This window comes from Sphaeramia orbicularis, chromosome 8 (genome assembly GCF_902148855.1).
Source record: "Sphaeramia orbicularis chromosome 8, fSphaOr1.1, whole genome shotgun sequence".
In the NCBI taxonomy this organism is placed as follows: domain Eukaryota; kingdom Metazoa; phylum Chordata; class Actinopteri; order Kurtiformes; family Apogonidae; genus Sphaeramia; species Sphaeramia orbicularis.
The window spans coordinates 12,513,744-12,534,013 of record NC_043964.1 but is presented as its reverse complement, the minus strand read 5'-3'; the positions used below and the strand labels follow the sequence as shown (position 1 = coordinate 12,534,013).

The following is a 20,270-nucleotide window of genomic DNA, read 5'->3' as shown; positions in this document are numbered from 1 at the left end:
ACAGCTTTACTCTTGTATATTCATGGGTTTTGTTGTTTTAGTTCCATATCAGCCAACACAGTGGACACTTATGCATCATCTCATAAACTGCAATTCATATCATTATTGTAACTTTGCTGTTCGTGATTGTTTTCTTGAGTGGAAATCAATTGTTAATATTTATTTTTTTGCATATTATCTCCATGAAGTGAGTAATAACTAGTATTAGAATATGTTTAAATGTGATAAAACATCAGATTAGCTGCATTAAACATGGTTTCATTTCACTGTTTTCATTTCACTTGATGATATTGGGTTTTAAATACATGTTTCTTTGCTTCAAGAATAAAATTCATGGTGTAGCTGAGTGGACATTTTTGTAACTCCATAAAAAACAGGTTGATTTAAAAAAAAAAAAAAAAAAAAAAAAAATCACATTGTTTTTTTTTTTTTCATACCTAAAGAAGAATAAAAACACTCAGGAAAAAATTAAGGTTCTCATAATTCATGCATGAAAGGGTTAATCGTTAACACAAAAATCTTTTCAGATAAACAGCTTTGCATTTGTATTGTCACTTACAATTTTTTTATGTTGCAATTTTACAACTTTTTGGTGTTCATTTTACAGTCATTTTTTACAGTGTAGTATTTTACGGCTCCTGTTTCCTTGTGCCATAATTCTTGAGATTTACAGTCAAGCATCTGCCACCTGGACAAGCAATTTCCAGTAGATGCTCTCATGGCTATTAACCTTTGCTTACACTCCATTTGCAGAGCAGTGGGTTTTGACGTGCTATATGATATGCATTCCTTAATTTGCCCATTTCACGCCATCTAATGGAAAATGTTAACCTTCATTTCACGCGTGGTGCATCCCGTTACTAGGAGGAAATAACATCCAAAAAACCCTAAGCTTTTGGGCTTAGAATGGAATAATTGGAGAAACTTACCGCTGATGGAAACATTAACCAATCAGCTTACGCACAACATGGGGATAAGATGTACGACCTGTTAACACCAGGAAGAAATTTGTCAATAAATCAATTTATTTCAATCCCCATGACGAGGTTTTGCCCTTGGGTTCAGATCAACCATGACAGTAAGCCAAAAAAATCAGTAATAATCCAAACTATTTAACCCATAAAGACCCAAACATCCACTGGAGACCAAAAGCATCTACGGATCTAAACCGTTTAACCCAGGGGTGTCAAACTCGTTTTAGTTCAGGGGCCACATTCACCTCAATATGATCTCAAGTGGGCCGGACCTAGGGCTGTGCAATTAATCGAAATTCAATTACGACTTCGATTATTACACGCAACGATTACAAAAATTATGTAATCGAGAAAAAACGATTATTAATTTTGAGTTGTTTAATTCACGCGCGCGCAAGCTACCATGAGCTGCTCTGCCCCGCCCCCCTCTAAGCTACAGCTGCCAGCTAGCCGGCAGGTCCACCCCAAGAGGAAGGTTGTACCTAGCGGTCTGGAAAAACGGCAGGAGAATCACAGCAGAAGTGCTTGGTAAACAAAAAAGGCAAGTCCAATTTAATTGTATGGAATCACTTTGGGTTTGATGAAGAGCAAAAACCCATTATGTGCAAAAAGTGTTTCGTAGTTGTGTCCGCACCGACCGCTAACACAACAAACCTTTTTAACCATCTAAAGTTTAACCACCGCCACCTTTATCATAATCTTATGAAAAACTAAAACGCATAAAAAAACTCCGTCTACAACTTCGTCCACAATGCAATCTTCAGTCTCCGAATCTCTTTAAGCTGCAACTCCCGTATTAACCTAACTGAAACCTCACGGCACGCCACTGAATTTACTATGTTTCATACTACATTGAACATACTTGAATTTATAATTTGCACTTTACGTGAGGTTTTTTTTTTATTGCTCCAGTTCTATGGCAAGTCTAGAGCAGTTTAATTCCAGTGCACTATTTGTTTACAAAAGGAAACATACTTGAATTTACAGTATACTTATTTGCATTCAAAGATTTTTTTTTTTCGTACAAAAGTGAACATACATTGTTTTAATGGTGAAAAGCTTTATTTATATTTAAAGAGTATATCTTACATTGTTTTGCAAGAAAAAAATAAACAACTTTAAGGTTAACAAATAATCGTTTTTAATAATCGTGATTTCAATTATTGCTAAAATAATTGCGATTATTTTTTTTTTCTATAATCGAGCAGCCCTAGCCGGACCAGTAAAATAATACCAGTGAAAAAAGTAAAATTACATTATGATAACGTTTATATCTACATCATTTCCTTAAAAATCTGAATAACATGAACAACTTGAAATGTCTTAAGAAAAACAAGTGCAATTTTAACAATATTCTGCCTCAGTTTATCAGTTTATCATTTAAACATGTGCATTACAACTTACGTTACAATTACAAATACACAAAACATTTAGTAACAGGTAGAATATTGATGAAATTGCATTTACTTTTCTAAAGACATTTCATGTTGGTCATATTTCTTTAGGTTATTCACATTTTTTGTGAAAGGATAGTTTGTTAATGTAAACATTTTCGTGTAATTTTACTTTTTTACACTAAAACAAAGATAAAATCTACAGTTGTCATTATTTATAGGTTATTATGACAGTATTTTTCTGGTCTGACCCAATTGAGATCTAATTGGTTTATATGTGTATGTATGGAACCTGAAATAACATGATTTTTACACTATTGATTAATATCTTCAGTGTAATTTTTGCATTTCACAAATTCATCCTACGGGCCAGATTGGACCCTTTGGCGGGCCGGATTTGGCCCCCGGGCCGCATGTTTGACACCTGTGGTTTAACCCTTTCATGAATGAATTATTAGAACCTTTGTCGAGATCTTTTCTGAGTGTTTTTATTCCTCATTAGGCATGAAAAAAACAATGCAATTGATTTTTTTTTTTTTTTTTTTTTCATGGATTTACAAAAATGTCCACTCGGCTACACCATGCATTTTATTCTTGAAGCACAGAAACATGTATTTAAAACCCAATATCAGAAAGTGATATGAAAACAATGAAATAAAAACATTTTTAATGCTGCTAATCTGATGTTTTCTCACATTTTAACATCCTCTAATACTAGTTATGACTCACCGGATTGATTGATTTAAATGATTGATGTATTTATGTCAAATATGAATGTCAAAACAGAAGAAAATAAATAAACAAAACACTCAAACGTAAGGCATATAATACATATTCGAAAAGGAGTGAGAAGAAGCGTAACTTATAAACTCCCACCCCTTCTCCTTAAATAATTAATAACAGTAATAATCTTCCTAGTTCATGGGGATAATATGCAAAAAAACTGTTAATTACAGTCTAACAATTAACAATTGATTTACACTCAAACATGTCACTGCAGATCAGGTTTATCAAGAACAGGAAAATTACAGTAATGGTCTGAATGCCAGTGTATGGGATGGTGCATAAGCGTCCACTGTCGGCTGATTATGCAACTAAAACAACAAAACATGTGAATAAACAAGAGAAAAGCTGCAGAATAACTGTCCCCTGGAGTGAACACTATGCATGAAAAGGTTAATACCTGCTGAGCCACTAATCCTATCAAAACATGTAAATAATTGTAATAATTGTAAACAATAAAACAAATTTTGACCTAGAAAACAGAAGATATAGGTTCTAAAAACAAGGTAGACAAGATATTTTTCTATCAGCCCTTGAAATTACCAAAAAAAAAAAAAAAACAGAATACTATCCCCAAAATAAGTACATTTCTCTTTCTTGAAAATCACTTTTTGCAGTGTACAACAGAAACATGTGTCTGATGTGTTAAAGTTATGTATCTGTGAGTAGAACCATAACTCCTGATCCAGATATTAACCCATAAAAACCCAAACATCCACTGGAAACTACAACCATCTACTGATCTAAACTGTTTAATACCTGTTGATCCACTAATCCTATCAGTACATGTCAATAATTGTAATAATTGTAAACAATAAAACAAATTCTGACCTAGAAAACAGAAGATATATGTTCTAAAAACAAGGTTGCCAAGATATTTTTTTTCTATCAGCACTTAAAACTAGAAAAAAAAAAGAAAAATATCCCCAAAATAAGTACATTTCTCTTTCTTGAAAATCACTTTTTGCAGCGTACAATAAAAATATGTGTCTGATGTGTTCAAGTTATGTATCTGTGAATAGAACCATAACTCCTGATCAAAATATTAACCCATAAAGACCCAAACATCCACTGGAAACCAAAAGCATCTACTGATCTAACCTGTTTAATACCTGTTGATCCAATAATCAATACATGGAAATAACTGTAAATAATAAAATAAGACGCAAATTCTGACCTAGAAAACAGAAGACATGTGCTCTAAAAAGATGTTTTTTCTATCAGTACTTAAAACTAGAAAAAACAAAACAAAACAAACAAACAAAAACAAAAAACAAAAACAAAACAGATTAATATCCCCAAAATAAGTAAATTTCCCTGTCTTGAAAATCACTTTTTGCAGTGTACAATAGAAATATGTGGCTGATGTGTTCAAGTTATGTATCTGTGAGTAGAACCATAACTATTGATCCAAATATTAACCCATAAAGACCCAAACATCCACTGGAAACTAAAAGCATCTACTGATTTTAACTGTTTAATACCTGTTGATCCAATAATCCTATCAATACATGTAAATAATTGTAACAATTGTAAACAACAAAACAAATTTTGACCTAGAAAACAGAAGATATATGTTCTAAAAACAAGGTTGACAAGATATTTTTTTTCTATCAGCACTTAAAACTAGAAAAAAACAGATTATTATCCCCAAAATAACTACATTTCTCTTTCTTGTAAATCACTTTTTGCAGTGTACAATAGAAATATATGTCTGATGTGTTCAAGTTATGTATCTGTGAGTAGAACCATAACTATTGATCCAAATATTAACCCATAAAGACCCAAACATCCACTGGAAACTAAAAGCATCTACTGATTTTAACTGTTTAATACCTGTTGATCCAATAATCCTATCAATACATGTAAATAATTGTAACAATTGTAAACAACAAAACAAATTTTGACCTAGAAAACAGAAGATATATGTTCTAAAAACAAGGTTGACAAGATATTTTTTTTCTATCAGCACTTAAAACTAGAAAAAAACAGATTATTATCCCCAAAATAACTACATTTCTCTTTCTTGTAAATCACTTTTTGCAGTGTACAATAGAAATATATGTCTGATGTGTTCAAGTTATGTATCTGTGAGTAGAACCATAACTATTGATCCAAATATTAACCCATAAAGACCCAAACATCCACTGGAAACTAAAAGCATCTACTGATTTTAACTGTTTAATACCTGTTGATCCAATAATCCTATCAATACATGTAAATAATTGTAACAATTGTAAACAACAAAACAAATTTTGACCTAGAAAACAGAAGATATATGTTCTAAAAACAAGGTTGACAAGATATTTTTTTTCTATCAGCACTTAAAACTAGAAAAAAACAGATTAATATCCCCAAAATAAGTACATTTCTCTTTCTTGTAAATCACTTTTTGCAGTGTACAATAGAAATATATGTCTGATGTGTTCAAGTTATGTATCTGTGAGTAGAACCATAACTCCTGATGAAATTATTAACCCATAAAGACCCAAACATCCACTGGAAACCAAAAGCATCTACTGATTTAAACTGTTTAATACCTGTTGATCCACTAATCCGATCAATACATGTAAATAATTATAATAATTGTGAACAGTAAAACAAGCTGCAAATTCTAAACTAGAAAAGAGAAGATATATGTTCTAAAAACAAGGTTGACATTCTTGCATTGCCAAGATATTTTTTCTATCAGCACTTAAAACTACAAAAAAAAACTGATTAAAATCCCCAAAATCACTACATTTCTCTTTCTTGAAAATCACTTTTTGCAGTGTACAATAGAAATATGTGTCTGATGTGTTAAAGTTATGTATCTGTGAGTAGAACCATAACTCCTGATCAAAATATTATATCAAAAATATTCTTCTTTAATTTCATGTTTAGGTCTAAAAATGCATTTGTTTTAACCCATAAAGACCCAAACATCCACTGGAAACCAAAACCATCTACCGATCTAAACTGTTTAATACCTGTTGATCCAATAATCCTATCAGTACATGTAAATAATTGTAATGATTGTAAACAATAAAACAAATTTTGACCTAGAATAGAGAGGATATACGTTCTAAAAACAAGGTTGCCAAGATATTTTTTCTATCAGCACTTAAAACTAGAAAAAAACAGATTAATATCCCCAAAATAAGTACATTTGTCTTTCTTGAAAATCACTTTTTGCAGTGTACAATAGAAATATGTGTCTGATGTGTTCAAGTTATGTATCTGTGAGTAGAACCATAACTCCTGATCCAGATATTAACCCATAAAGACCCAAACATCCACTGGAAACTACAACCCATGTGGACGTACAGAGGCTTCATAGTTACCATGGAAACACCGTCATCTTCTACAACATTGATTCACCAGCAAAACCCATGGAGTTGGATCAATGACAGTGGATGGACACACTGGGTTTATGTTCAGTTATTGATATATTTTACTGAAAAAGTTACTTTTTCTTTAGTTTTCTCTGGTTCTGATAGAATAATCTTCTCATTAATCTGAATTTTTATGAACATCTACATAATCAGTAAGTTAAATACGGTAAAATGTTAGATTTTTACTGGAAAAAATTCTAAATACAGAGGAGAATATTGTAATAAATGATGATAAATCACTTAAGAAAGGATAAATAGAGGGAAAAAAATCATTTGGGAAGTGACACAAAAGTAGCAGTGGGTCTTAATGGGTTAACATTTAAGTGATTCATCACCATTTATTAGGATACTATCTTCTGTATTTTGTATTTTTCACTGTAAATCATGTATTTTCCTATATTTAATGTCCTATGTTTCATTTAGATATTCATGAAAACTCAGAGATAATTCATTTTCAATTCAATTCAATTTATTAAACATTTTAGATCAGGAGATGATTTTGGTCGACAGTGGATGTTTGGGTTTTTAAGGGTTAAAGCAGTAGGAGAATTAATTTGCATTTGTGTGTATTTTTATGTTTCTTCATGTCTGTTCCATATCAGACCCAACAAACTATCTTTTATCTGTATATTGTACAAATTTGCTTCAATGTGTGAGTCCCTGACTTCTAAAGAGTATTAACCCATAAAGACCCAGAGTTACTTTTCTGTCAGTTCCCAAATTAATTTTTCTCGATATTTAACCTTTCTTCAGTGATTTATCACCAACTATTCTAATATTATTTTCTGTATTTTGTGTTTTCTTCAGTTAAAATCAAGTATTTTCTTATATTTAATTCACTGATCATGTAGATGTTCATTAAAGCTCAGATTAAAGTTGAGGGTTATTATATGAAAAATAGAGAAAACTGAGGAAAAAGTGACTTTTTCAGAAAAGATACCAATAAGAGAACGTAAAACCCACTGTGTCCATCCACTGTCATTGATCCAACTCCATGGGTTTTACTGATGAATCAATGTTGTAGAAGATGATGGTGTTTCCATGGTAACTACAGAGCCTCTGTACGTCCAAGTGGGTCATATGTGATGACCATGAAAAGATGATAAACTGTATTTTACACCAATTATTTACATGTATTGGTAGGATTAACGGATCAACGACTATTAAACATTTAAATTTTTCTCTGTATTTAACATTTCTTCAGTGATTTATCACCATTTATTATAATATTGTTCTCTGTATTTTATGTTTTAATCAGTTAAAATCAGGTATTTTCTTATATTTAATTCACTGATCATGTAGATGTTCATTAAAGCTCAGATTAAAGCTGAGGGTTATTACAACAAAAATAGAGAAAACTGAAGAAAAAGTGACTTTTTCAGCAAAGATATCAATAAAAGAACGTAAAACTAAGTGTTTCCATACACTGTCATTTATCAAACTCCATGGATGTTGTAGAAGATGACGGTGTTTCCATGGTAACTATGGAGCCTCTGAACATCCAAATGGGTCATATCTGATGACCATGAAACTATATTTTACACCAATTATTTTAATGTTTTAATAGGTTTAGTGGTTTAGAAGTTATTAAACATTTTAGATCAGGAGATGATTTTAGTTGACAGTGGATGTTTAGGTCTTTATGGGTTAAAGCAGTAGGAGAATTAATTTGCATTTGTGTGTATTTTTATATGTTTCTTCATGTTTATTCCATATCAGACCCAACAAACTATCTTTTATCTGTATATTGTACAAATTTGCTTCAATGTGTGAGTCCCTGACTTCTAAAGAGTATTAACCCATAAAGACCCAGAGTTACTTTTCTGTCAGTTCCCAAATTAATTTTTCTCGATATTTAACCTTTCTTCAGTGATTTATCACCAACTATTCTAATATTATTTTCTGTATTTTGTGTTTTCTTCAGTTAAAATCAAGTATTTTCTTATATTTAATTCACTGATCATGTAGATGTTCATTAAAGCTCAGATTAAAGTTGAGGGTTATTATATGAAAAATAGAGAAAACTGAAGAAAAAGTGACTTTTTCAGAAAAGATACCAATAAGAGAACGTAAAACCCACTGTGTCCATCCACTGTCATTGATCCAACTCCATGGGTTTTACTGATAAATCAATGTTGTAGAAGATGATGGTGTTTCCATGGTAACTACAGAGCCTCTGTACGTCCAAGTGGGTCATATGTGATGACCATGAAAAGATGATAAACTGTATTTTACACCAATTATTTACATGTATTGGTAGGATTAACGGATCAACGACTATTAAACATTTAAATTTTTCTCTGTATTTAACATTTCTTCAGTGATTTATCACCATTTATTATAATATTGTTCTCTGTATTTTATGTTTTAATCAGTTAAAATCAGGTATTTTCTTATATTTAATTCACTGATCATGTAGATGTTCATTAAAGCTCAGATTAAAGCTGAGGGTTATTACATCAAAAATAGAGAAAACTGAAGAAAAAGTGACTTTTTCAGCAAGGGTATCAATAAAAGAACATAAAACCAAGTGTCTCCATACACTGTCATTTATCAAACTCCATGGATGTTGTAGAAGATGACGGTGTTTCCATGGTAACTATGGAGCCTCTGAACATCCAAATGGGTCATATCTGATGACCATGAAACTATATTTTACACCAATTATTTTAATAGGTTTAGAAGTCATTAAACATTTTAGATCAGGAGATGATTTTGGTCGACAGTGGATGTTTAGGTCTTTATGGGTTAAAGCAGTAGGAGAATTAATTAGCATTCATCTGTATTTTATGTCATCAGACCCAACAAACTATCTTTTATCTGTATACTGTACAAATCTGCTTCAGTGTGTGAGTCCCAGACTTGTAAAGGCTTTTAATTTGGACAGTTAAAGCCTAAAACCCCCCCTCCTCCAGCTCCTCTGACCTGTAATTTGTCTATAAGTGTGATGTATCCTCAGTCACTTGTTTGTTCAAAGGCTCCTCCATGGAAGTCCATAAAAACTCTTGACAGCACCATGTAAAATTTAACTAAATGGATGCAAGTGAATCCAAATGTGCAGCATGGGGTTGGATCTTTGATGTGTTGGAAGGCTGCCCAGACAGTTGGGAAGGTGCACCTGTCTGTCTGTCCGTCTGTCGATGCTGCAGATGCAGGGCAGTAGTTAGGATGGATGAGGATGAAAGTTATCGCTCATGTCTCAGGCCGTATTCCAAATCACTTTCTTTTTCTTTTTTTTTTTTTCGTACTTTTAGTCCATCCTGCAGCTGCACAGACAAAGCATGTAAAATGAATGTTTATGTTTTATAGTAGGAGTAAACACAAAGATCATCTGTGGTAGGGATAGTCTTACACCTGCTGTTAAACATTATGATGGACGATATTGACAGATTTATGGATATGAGAAAATATCAAAAACTGACCTGTTTAAGAATATTTTAGATGGAAAAAGGGGGAACATTGTTCACACAGTGGAAGACCTGCAACAAGTGGAAAACTTTGGGAAAACAACACATATATGGACTTTATATGGAGGTTTTCATTAGTGATGTAAACAACTTATTACCTCTGCCAAGGAGGTTATGTTTTTGTCGGCGTTGGTTTGTCTGTCTGTCTGTCTGTCTGTCCGTGTGCAAGATAACTCAAAAAGTTATGAACGGATTTGGATGAAAATTTCAGGAAATGTTGATACTGGCACAAGGAAGAAAGGATTACATTTTGGTGGTGATCAGGGGCTTACTTTTCTAGAAAAGCACAGATCTCTGCCAAGGCAGATCAGTTATTTATTTATTTATTTTTGGGTGTATTTAGTTTGCTGTATTTACAGAGTGGGGAAGCAAAATTTACAATGAACATTTAGTTGTTTTTTCTCAGCAGGGACTACGTCAATTGTTTTGAAACCAAACATATATTGATGTCATAATCATACCTAACACTATTATCCATACCTTTTCAGAAACTTTTGCCCATATGAGTAATCAGGAAAGCAAACGTCAAAGAGTGTGTGATTTGCTGAATGCACTCGTCACACCAAAGGAGATTTCAAAAATAGTTGGAGTGTCCATAAAGACTGTTTATAATGGAAAGAAGAGAATGACTATGAGCAAAACTATTACCAGAAAGTCTGGAAGCGGAGGAAGCAACAAAAAAACGTACCAAAGCTTTTATTAAAGCTCTCAAATCCAAAATCCTAAAGGATCCAACCAAATCCATGAGAAAAATGGCAATTGAACTTGAGGTAGACGACAAGAGCGTTAGAAATGCAGTAAAATATGATTTGAAGTTAAAATCTTACACAAGAACACCAAAACACTTGTTGACAACAGCAACAAATCCAACTTTAGCAATTTTTGGGAATCATGTTTATGGCCGCCTTCTAGCCCAGATCTAAACCCTCTGGATTCTGCTATTTGGGGCGTTTTAGAACATGCTACCAATAGAACATCACACAGCAATGTCAACTTTCTTAAAGATACTATTAAAGAAGAATGGGAGAAGTTGTCACCCGAATATTTGAGGAACACTTGCGCAAGTTTCAGGAAGCATGTGAAGGCAGTTATTGAGAAAGAAGGAGGACACATAGAATAAAAACATTTTCTATTATGTCAATTTTCGTGTGGCAAATAAATTCTCATGACTTTCAATAAACTCATTGGTCATACACTGTCTTTCAATCCCTGCCTCAAAATATTGTAAATTTTCCTTCCTCACCCTGTATATTTATGCCATAACCTGCAAATATGTTTAAACTACCAACAATACAATACGGGAACAATAAATATTACACTACTGTTGTTGGAAAGTCATTAAAATGAGGTAAATGTTGCAGTTTGCATTATTTATTTATCATTTAGAGCGTGTTTAACTTCATCTAGTCATTAGTTGAAGCCTTTTTCAGTCACAGACGCACAAATTTAGGCAAAGGTCATTAAAGTAGAAGAGAAATGCAGCCAAATCAGACTGAGTGGAGGAGTGGAAGTAGTGTAAAATGACAGATGATGTTTTTAATACAATATTGGAACGTAAAAAATCCTAATTTTTTTGTGTAAGCTGAATAGACCTAGCATGTTGTACATATATTTCCATACAATCATATATTTTTATACATATAAGTGGATAGGACTGTGAGAGATTGTCCGCATATGTTTATTTATTTTACATTCTCGGTGATGAAGTCATATTTTTTCCCACATTTACAGCCTGTAAGAAACACCATCAGAACATTTATGATGAAATACACCAGATGAGTTTTTTCATCTTCATGCACCTGATGTAAGCACAGCCAGATTTTCTTGGCTTTTTCCTAAGTCTTTATAAATTCTCCTCTTCACATCTTTCCCTGACCTCCATGGAATACATCATGAGGCGCTAAGGAAAAGAAGGTAGTCGGTAATTTTCTTGACTATTTGACCACTTCAGTTGGACTTAGTCATAACAATGCACCTTTGACCCTCTTACTCACACATCAGATGTGCCGAAGGATGTGAGAAGGAACAGCATTCTGCCTGACACACTTCAGGATGTGACTGTATACTGGGATATACTGGCAGGTTTTTTCCATTTTACTGCAGTTACATTGGAACATACATCACTTTTCCTCCACGGTATGTTAACCCTTTCATGCATAGTGGTCACTCCAGTGGACAGTTCTTCTCCAGCTGTTCTCTTGTATATTTGTCACAGTAGAGATTGAAATCCAGTAGGATTCCTAATCCTGCTAGGACAGATAGTAATTGTAGTTTGTCCTAGGACAAACTAAAATTACTATCTGTCCTAATAGGATTACAAATCCTACTAGGACAGATTGAAATTCTATTTGGAAGTGGGAAATTTGGAAGTGGGAAATTAGGATCTGAAGATTGGAATTCCTATCTGTCCTAGGAGAATTTACAATCCTACTAGGACAGATTGTAATTCTATTTGGAAGTGGGATCTGAAGATTGGAATTTTGGAATTTCAGTCTGTCCTACGATTTCACCATCACTATTGCAGCTGAATTATTTTCATATCCTATATACAGTATATGGCCCTTAGGTCAATACACATTGTAACCAGGATGCCAGCTGTCCTATCTGGTCCAACCTTATTCAATGGCCGTTTGTAACTGTCATTGGTATGTAAATGACACACATTTGTTTTCAGAAATCGGTAGAATTTGAAAAACGTACCTGTAAACAACCCGTTGCCATGGCAACATACAATTTTATTATTATCTAATTGTTGCCAAGCCATTCAGAAAATGTACGATGTTAAAGTTGGCATTGGCATTTTGCTGCCCCCTGGTCTAGATGGTAGGGTTAAAAGTAAAAGAAACAACAATATTCTTACAAACCATGATTTTACTCAGAATTTACACAGACTTTGAATCTAATATTCTATAGAAACAACAATATTCTTACAAACCATGATTTTATTCAGAATTTACACAGACTTTGAATCTAATATTCTATAGCTAAGCTTCAAAGACTTTTTCTAAGACTTAAATGTGCTGCATACTACTCACTAGTTAAGTGACAATAACCTTAGTCTATAGTACTAACTTCAAAATTTCAAACAAGTAATACTACAGAGGTTTTGTCAGTTATTTTTCTAATACTTAAATGTGCTACATACTACTCAATAGTGACACTAACGTTAGTCAACAGCTAACTTCAAAACTGATTGGAATTCCAATCTTCAGATCCTAATTTCTTGTAGGCTTTCAGTTTGTCCTAGGACAAACTGAAATTTCAATCTGTCCTAGTAAGATTTGTAATCCTACTAGGACAGATAGGAATTTTAGTTTGTCCTAGGACAAACTACAATTACTGTCTGTCCTAGTAGGATTAGGAATCCTACTGGATTTCAATCTCTACTGTGACATATTCATGGGTTTTGTTGTTTTAGTTCCATATCAGCCAACACAGTGGACACTTATGCACCATCCCGTACACTGACATTGATTCCATTACAGCACAGGTGTCAAACATGCGGCCCGGGGGCCAAATCTGGCCCGCCAAAGGTTCTATTCTGGCCCGCGGGATGAAAGTGCAAAAATGAACCTGAACAGTCCAGGTTGTCAAAAATCATTTTGGTTCCGGTTCCACATACAGACCAATGTGATCTCCAGTAAAAATAACAACACAATAACCCATAAACAATGACAACGACAAATTTTCTTTGTGAAAAATTTATGAAAGTGAAAAAAATAACATTACACTGTGAAAATATTTACATTTACAAAACTATTCCTTCACAGTAACATGCAAATAAATACATAAATAAAAACAAAGATGGACAACTCGAAATGTGCAATTTGAACAATCTTCTGCTTGTTACTAAATGTTTATGTAACATTGTGTGTAATGTACATGTATAAATAACAAGATGAGGCATAATATTGTTAAAATTGCACTAATTTTTCATTTGAAATTTCTGTTTTTTCAGATTATTCACATCTTTTTGTAAAATGTAAATATTTTAATAATGTAATTGGAGTTTTTTTGTACTAAAACAAAAAGAAAAACTTGGATTTGTCATTATTTATGACATTATTTTACTGGTTTGGCCCGCTTGAGATCAAATTGGGCTAAATATGGCCCCTGAACCAAAATGAGTTTGACACCCCTGCATTACTGTCACTTTGCTGTTCTTGATAAACCTGATCTGCACTAACATGTTTGCTTGTTATTGCTATTAGACTGTAATTTATAGGTTGTTTTTTTTTGTTTTTTTTTTAAACAAAAATTTTTTTCTTGGCATATTATCTCCATGAAGTGAGTAATGACTAGTATTAGTATATGTTAAAATGTGAGAAAACATCAGATTAGCAGCATTGAAAATGTTTTTATTTCATAGATTTCAAACAGTATATCACACGTTTCTTTACTTCAAAAATTAAATGCATGATGTCCAGCTGAATGGACATTTTTGCAACCCTATGAAAAATAGGTTAACCCTTTCATGTATACTGGTCACTACAGTGGACAGCCATTCTACAGCTGTTGTCTTATATATGCACTGATTTTTGTTTGTTTGTTTTTGCACATATCTGTATTAAAGTTTTAAGATACTACATATCTTTTCTGACATGAATTGGTAACATACTCTCACCCCCAGAACTACTACAGTTTTGTCTGTTTTAATATAATCACCTGTGAACTTTTATGAAGGTGTAATAAATTAAATATGGGAAAAACAGTCATTTTCACCTAAAAATGCAAAATACAGGGGATAAATAGTGACAAATCACTTAGGAAAGATTTAAACGTGACGAAAAATTAATTTGGAAGTCAGAACAAAAATAATGGTTAACCCATAAAGACCCAGTGTTACTTTTGTGGTAGTTCCTAAATATTTTATTCCCTAGATTTAATGTTTCTTAAATGATTTACCACCATTTATTTTAATACTATCCTCTGTATTTTGTGTTTTTTCCAATGAAAATCATGTAATTTTTTTTTGTATTTAATTCACCATTCACCAAGATAATTTTCAATTGATCCACTGGCAGAGTTTTTATTTATTTATTTATTTATTGTTTAGTTCAAGATTTTTTTGTTTTATTCAAGCAAAAAAATAAAAAATAAAAACCGCCAGTGGAACAATTGAAAATGATCTTTGTAAGATTTCTTGAAATAAACTTTTCCAGATCTATTGTCTAAAAATAAGTTCTTATATCTCACTGTAAAGTTACTCTTTAGGTGATTATGTCTTATTTTAAGTGTGATGAGATATTTTGACTAGAAATGAGAAAAATACACTTGGTAAGATTTGGATTTTTTCCAGTGTATAATGATAACAACAAAAATAGCTCATAGTAGTTTAATTTCAGAGCTGATCTCTATCCATTTTCCATGGTTTTCTTGATAATAACCAAAAACACTTCAATATCTATGGCATTGTACTGACAAAAACAACGCTTTTAGACATTCCATGTTTTCTTTTCTGTCTGTTTTAGTCACATGATACACACAGGAGTTAGTACTGGATTGCATAACCATTGCTTTTGATGACTTTTGACGGTGTAATAATTTTTTCTGTGACTGTATGTGCATATTTGGAATTATTTTTTATCACCGGAGTACTTCGAGTCTGAAATATCACTTAAAGGCAATACACACTGTTGATGCCGGCAATCCCCCGCCCCCCCCCCCCCCCTGCGCCTCAATGTAACGATTTGATTAATTGTGATTAATCACAGAAATCCACGCGATTAATTGCGATTAAAAATTTTAATCGCTGCCCAGCACTAAAAATAATACATAATGAAAGGGGAAAAATTATGCATTATTTTTGCGAGAATCACTAAAAAAAAACCTCCATATGACGTGAGTTATATGAAGTACTAGTGCATACAACAGTAGTCGCTTTTCCATCAGAATTCTACACAAAACTTTACCGATATTTACTAAATGTCGAAAAAACAGAAGTGCATAATGTTGGTTTTTCTATTAAATCACAAATGTGATGATTTGTTTATTTATTATCATGAGATGACACGATAAGTTATTTCATAAACATGACAATGAACGTAAATATGGTGTTGATTTACAGATATATTTATTATTATTATATATTACCCCTCTATTCTGTACTAAATTAAAAATGAGGGGGTTTCCTGGTGTGTCCACACGTACAGCGACATGTTTCTTCTTCTTCTTCACTTATTGTCACGTCTGTCAACATCTGTTTTTTTTAATTCACCTGACACTAGTTGCAAAAAACAGGTCTTTCCATTGCAGTTTTGTGTGATATCGTCGGCTTCCTGATAAAACCTGCTATGTGACTTTTGGCAAATTTTACAGGAGAAACAAAAAACGGTTTATTTAACAGGAAACTGTGAAATATGACAAAAAAAATATCTGTTCCTTTAATGTTGGTACTTATGATGGAATAGAAACAACTTTCACAGGAGACTGAAATTTGAAGCTATAATAGGGGAGATAGCAGGTTTTTATTCCCAACCAAAAATGTCACTTAGCAGGTTTTATCAGGAAGCCGATGATATACCATTTCTACACCCGAAAAACCCCCTCTTGCCAGTGCAAAAACTTCTAATCGAAAAATGAGACTTGTGTTGAAATTGTCGTTTTTCCATTAGGTACATTTTTATGCGGAAGTTATATTTGTGCAATTTGAGGGTCAATGGAAAAGCGACTACTGACAATGGAAAGTAACATGAGGTAATAAAAGGTTGAAAGTAATGAAGTAAGCGCTCCACATGCTTCAAAAACAGACGAATCTCAGTGTATAGAGACTATTAGCTGGTATATAATGAGCTGATTAGAAAGAAATACAGAGCTTTGATTTATAGTGACAGAAAGCTTAATTACGGCAGAGTTTGCCTGCCATGGTCTGTTAATCACAGGGTATCGTTAGCATCCTCATGGACTCAGACGGTCCCAAAGGGTACGGATCCACACATAATAAAGTACAGTACCATCATGCAACGGCACCAGCACACTCTCATTACATCCCATTAAAACGTCAATATGCTTTAATTGCTTTTAAAAAAAACACACATTAATGATGACTATAATCCATCCCTACACTGTCCTTAAGCTTCTTTCCTGTCGTTTTTTTAATCCTGCTTCCCTCTAAGTGTGTGTGTGTGTGTGTGTGTGTGTGTATATGTATGTGTGTGTGTGTGTGTGTGTGTCAGAGGTGATTTCTCATAGACTGCAAGGGAAGCTCAGCTTCCCCTAAAATTACTCAAATTAAATGGTTAAATATGTTCGGTTGTGTTGACATTTCATTGACTACAAATGTGTTAGAACACGTTCATCTCACAGACGAGTTCGTTCAGAATCAGCTTTAGCACAAACCAACAGACTCGATGTTATTCACTTCTCATACATTCCCATTGCGCTGTTTTCTCATTCGATCTCTGCTCAGTGCATTTGCCTGTAGACGCTCAGCGTCCATGCACTTCAATGGGACTGAGTGGAACTGTTTTTTTCATTGCCTCAAAACCGGATGGTAATTGGATAAATGCCACCATGTTGTCCCGCCCCCTGACGCCCGGCGTCTCTGGGGGTGAATGGAGCTGTGGGCGGAGCTCGGCCGGGCTGGACGCTGAGCTTCCACGTGCTGATTGGAGGATCAGTCAAAAGGCTGAATCCCGTTTGATTGACAGCTAGTTTGAGATCTACTCCTTCACTGACACAGTTCAGTTTAATACCGTCGCACATTCTGCTGTGAAATGGAGAGAGAAACCACTATGAAATTACTTGTTCATTTCTTGCACTGTAAATAAAACACACTCATTGTACTTCCTTGTTTCAATTTAACATAATTTCATCGTTTTCTTGTTTACTTGGTACGATAAGGTCACTGACCATTGTCTTAAAAAGGAACGGAGGGACGAATTTCTGTTTAAATAACTTGACATTTTTTTCTATGTAAGCCGACAATGAGCTGCCCCTGTCTGAAAGACGAGCAGCCACCACTGGTGTGTGTCCATACGTCACAGTCTTTTAAACCCCCCCGCCCCCCCCATCGCTCTCCTCTACATCTTATACGTCTTCGTTCTGATTGAAGTGTCTTCGATACCATGTGTTTTCCCGTTTGGAGAGCTCTGACACTCAACAGAATCCATTCTGATGTGCTCATTGACAGACTCTCAGGCCAAGTAATCCACAGAACAGATTTTTAACCCTTTGTCAGGCAAGTGACTATTTTTGGTCATTTATGCACACTTTACAAGACAGTGACAGCAACAGTTACAGTGAGGACAGTGAGGCAACAAACTGAAGTCACATGTGGTCTACAGGGTCTGTAAGGTCCACCTCTGCATGTCCAGGGATGAAGAGGGACGGGAATTGATAAGATTTTAATGATTCAGGGGTTCGTTTCTGGGTTAAATAGTGAACGCAGCAGTTTGCGCGCCCCTCAGCACAAATAGAGAGCGAACAATGTGTCGGCGAACACAGAGGCTTAACGAACACAAAATCTGTTTCTGCGCTCGTTGCGTTCACTAAACCATCGTTCACTCACTATTTGCGTTGAAGGGTGCGCTAAACAGGTGCGTTCACTATTTAACCCAGAATGAACGCCTCCGCTCCCACTGTTTCCAGTCATCTGATCTGACAGCATTCTGGTTAGAATGAAGAATATTATAGGATATCTATGAGCCCGGACCTGTGACCTCCTCCCTTACCCTCACCTCATCTGACTATAGATGGACCCCCTCAGCTGTCTGCATGTAGAGGAGGGAGATAACGATGTCCAATAGCATAAAAATGGTTGAAATTTGGAATTTCAGAGTATTTCAACGAGTGCCCTATAAAGGGTTAAAGCAGGGGTGTCAAACATGTGGCCTGGGGGCCAAATGCGGCCCGCCAAAGGTTCAAATCTGGCCCACAGGATGAATTTGTGAAATGCAAAAATTACACTTAAGATGATCACAGAACATTTTGGTTCTGGTTCCACATACAGACTGGGAAAAATATTACTATAATAACCTACAAATTCTTACAAGTCCAATTTTTTCTTTTTGTAAATGTAAATATTTGCATGTAATTTTCCTGTATTTACACTAAAACAAACTATAATTTCACAGAAAACGTAAATATCCTGAACAAATATGAAAAACCGGAAATGTCTTAAGAAATGTAAATGTAATTTTAATATTACTGAATATTTAGTGTATTTGTAGATCTACTGTGATCTGTAAGTTGTAATGAACATGACGTCAATGATAAACTGAGGCACAATATTGTTAAAATTACACTTATTTTTCTTAACAAATTTTAGGGTGTTCATGTCATTCACATCGTTTTAAAGGGCAGTTTGTAGATGTAAACTTTTTCATCATGTAACCAAAGTTTGGAGTTGACATTATTTATATATAATAATGTTATTATTTCACTGGTCTGGCCCACTTCAGATCAAAGTTGGCTGAATTTGGCCTCTGAACTAAAATGAGTTTGACACTGTTGTTTTAAGGAATAGTTGGTAGATATAAACATTTTCATTGTATAATTTTACTTTTTTCACTCTAAAACAGAGAGGAAATTTGGAGTTGATATTATTTATATATTATTTAGGGCTGGGCAAGTTAATGCGTTATTACCGTGTTAACGCATTCATTAAATAACGCCGACAATCTTTTTATCTCACATTAACGCCGTTTTATTATTGTTCTGCCTTTCAACCAAGTCTTAGTTAATTTATACATACAGATTCTTATTTTGAAACTCATGCTTTTATTTTGGTGCTCCACATGCTGGTGCTGTGTGTACTGAGAGGAGAAAAGTGCAAACTTTCCAAGTAATGCTGAATCAAACTTTGTGTAACTCCTGCAGTTCAACGCCTGTATGTATCAGTCATTCTGTTGTTTGCTAAATAATTTCACATGCAAACGTGCCGTTAGGAACATGTTTATGACGCTATTTTGGATGTGTTTATTACAATGTGTTATTAACATGTTTAAGCTAATTCGTTTATGCTAGCAGTCAGAGATGGGTTGCTAATTCTTTATGCAGGCTCATGTTAAGTTTATGTAAATTCATTGGTTGTGTTTAGATATAATATGTCAGCCTTTGAACTATTCATTCAATTCAATTCAATTCAACTTTATTTGTATAGCCCAATATCACAACAAGGTTATCTCAAAGGGCTTTACAGAGTCAGTTAGAGTAAACAACAGTCAAATGAACAGCAAGAAAATGAGTAGTGTCCAGGGCATCCCCCGTCCTTAGACCCTCCTTCTCGGCAAGGAAAAACTCAAAACCCAGTGGGAAAAGGGAGAAACCTCGGGGAGA

At 34.0% G+C, this 20,270-nt stretch overlaps 1 protein-coding gene across 1 annotated transcript in view; it reads left to right on the top strand.

Moving 5' to 3' along the window:
- The window catches only part of LOC115424997 (potassium channel subfamily T member 2-like), a 207,578-nt gene that overhangs the window by 3,600 nt on the left and 183,708 nt on the right, over positions 1 to 20,270 (top strand).